This window comes from Symphalangus syndactylus, chromosome 6 (genome assembly GCF_028878055.3).
Source record: "Symphalangus syndactylus isolate Jambi chromosome 6, NHGRI_mSymSyn1-v2.1_pri, whole genome shotgun sequence".
In the NCBI taxonomy this organism is placed as follows: domain Eukaryota; kingdom Metazoa; phylum Chordata; class Mammalia; order Primates; family Hylobatidae; genus Symphalangus; species Symphalangus syndactylus.
The window spans coordinates 102701818-102704314 of record NC_072428.2 but is presented as its reverse complement, the minus strand read 5'-3'; the positions used below and the strand labels follow the sequence as shown (position 1 = coordinate 102704314).

At 41.9% G+C, this 2497-nt stretch overlaps 1 pseudogene; it reads right to left on the bottom strand.

Moving 5' to 3' along the window:
• Positions 1-715: 715 nt before the first annotated feature.
• Positions 716-1893, bottom strand: LOC129484012 (nucleophosmin-like; annotated as a pseudogene).
• Positions 1894-2497: the final 604 nt, after the last annotated feature.

Genomic DNA, 2497 nt, shown 5'->3' with positions numbered 1-2497 from the left:
GGAGATGTAGGAGAGAATGACAGAGGGAGGAAGAGAGGGCAGTCTGGCAGAGTGCTAGCTCCTAAGCTCATGTGAGGCATCTCAGGGGCTTTCTGAACCAGCTGGAGAGATCTGAGAGCCATCTCCGTTTCCACAATTACAGACAGGAACAGAGGTAGAGAAATACCTTTTTTCTTTCTTACATTATGACCTCTTAGTAACCTCCATAAAGGCATGACCTGAGGAAATAGGAGTCATCCATTTTTTAAAGAATGTGATGATATATCAAAGATGACTCATGTCTTGATCTAGCATGTGGCGTTATAGACGGATAAAAGAAGACATATTTATGTATACATACACACATGCACACACATGCATACATGTATTATGGTTGCAATCATGTTTAAGTATAGACACACTCTTTTCTTACTTTATTAAAAAGTTTATTTCACATATATATTTTGTCTCCCCATCATTTCCATGTCTGACCACTGCTACCGTTATATCGTATCACAACATTACATACATACTTAAAACCAAAGGGTGGAGTTCCATCTTTAAAAACCAAATAGGCATTTTGGACAACAAATTCTTGGTGACAGAACCTGGAAAACATTTATTAAACACAGTAGGGAAAGTTCTCACTCTGCATTACAGAGAGGACACCAGATATCAACTGTCACAGAAATGAAATGAGATGAAATTTTTTTAACAAATTGTTTAAACTCTTTTCTTAAAGTGACTTCCTCCACTGCCAGAGATCTTGAACAGCCTCTTGGTCGGTTATCTGGAAGCAGTTCTTCACATAACTGATGAGCTTAGCTTCCACTTCAGGAAGAGAACCGCCTTGTTCTATACTTGCTTGCATTTTTGCTTTAATGTCTTTTACAGGACTAGATCCTTTTGGTGTTTCAGGAGATTTTTTCCTGTTTGTTTTGTTTTGTTTTGTTTTGTTTTGTTTTGTTTTTGAGATGGAGTCTGGCTCTGTCGCCCAGACTGGAGTGCAGTGGCGCTGTCTCGGCTCATTGCAAGCTCCATCTCCCGGGTTCATGCCATTCTCCTGCCTCAGCCTCCCAAGTAGCTGAGACTACATGTGCCCACCACCACACCCGGCTACTTTTTTGTATTTTTTAATACAGACAGGGTTTTACCGTGTTAGCCAGGATGGTCTCGATCTCCTGACCTCGTGATCTGCCCACCTCGGCCTCCCAAAGTGCTGGTATTACAGGCGTGATCCACTGCGCCCGGACTTTTTTCGTGTTTTTTGAAGGATTCTTGACCTTTTGATCTGGGTGTTAGTGGTTTTAAGTCTTTTCCATTCTGGTTTCATTTTTGTGCATTTTTGGCTGGTATATCTCATATAGATTTTTTCACTGGAGCTTTTTCTTCAAGTTTCCTCATCATCTTCATCATCATCATCATCATCATCGTCTTCACAGCAGGTTTTACTTTTTTCCATGGAACCCTGCTACCACCTATAGGAGCAGATCACTTTCCAGATATACCTAAGAGTTTCACGTCCTCCACCTCATCTTCTGACTCTGCATCTTCCTCCACAGCTACTAAGTACTGTCCACTAATATGCACTGGCCCTAAAACACACTTCAATTGTAAGACCACAGGTAGTGGTATTTCAAAGCCCCCAAGGGAAACTGTTGCCTGCACAGACATTTTCAAAGTTGCCAGTGTTACTTTAATTGGACTACCTTTGTAATTCATTGCTTCTGCTTCAACAATGTGCAATTCATATTTTGCACCAGCCCCTATACTGACCGTTCTTAAAGATAACTGGTGCTTATTTTCATCATCATTCACCTTAAAGTGATCATCTTTGTAGGCCTTTGGTTCACAATTGAAAAGACAGCTCTGGGGCCTCAAAGGGCTCATCTCCATGTTCATCGAATCCTCCATGGAGGGGCGGCATGCAGTTATGTGGGAGAGAAGGCAAATAGAGATAAACGACTACTGCTCCAGGGAACGGCCCCACAGAACAGAATCACACCCAACACATACATTCTTATACGCATTTTGGTTTTTTTGGCTGAAATAACAACTATTGCTGATGGGTTTAATGACAATCCAGATGGTGGGTGGTGATGCCATTTCCCAAGTAGGGAAAACTGGGAGAGGAATCAGAGTGGGTCAGGGGGAATTATTAACAAGAGTTCAGTTCAGGACACATTCAGTTTGAGATGAAAATGTTAAGTACGCAGTGGATGCACTATGTGGGGTTCAGAGGAGAGATTGCAGGAGATGTCAAATGGGGCATCATCAGCATTTAAAGTCATGGCCCCAGATGAGCTCTCCTATGAGGAGAGGGTAGATGGAAAACAGAAAGCAGCCTAGAACTGAGCCCATGGAACCCTAGTTTTGTGGCTGGATCGAGGAAGTGGAAGAATGCGGAAACTAAGCTTTATGTTGAATTCAGTTGAATTTCATAGAATTGTGTTTCTCCAATTATAATCCTTGGTTTACCCTAAGGGAAAGGGTTCTACGACCAAATTATATGGGATAT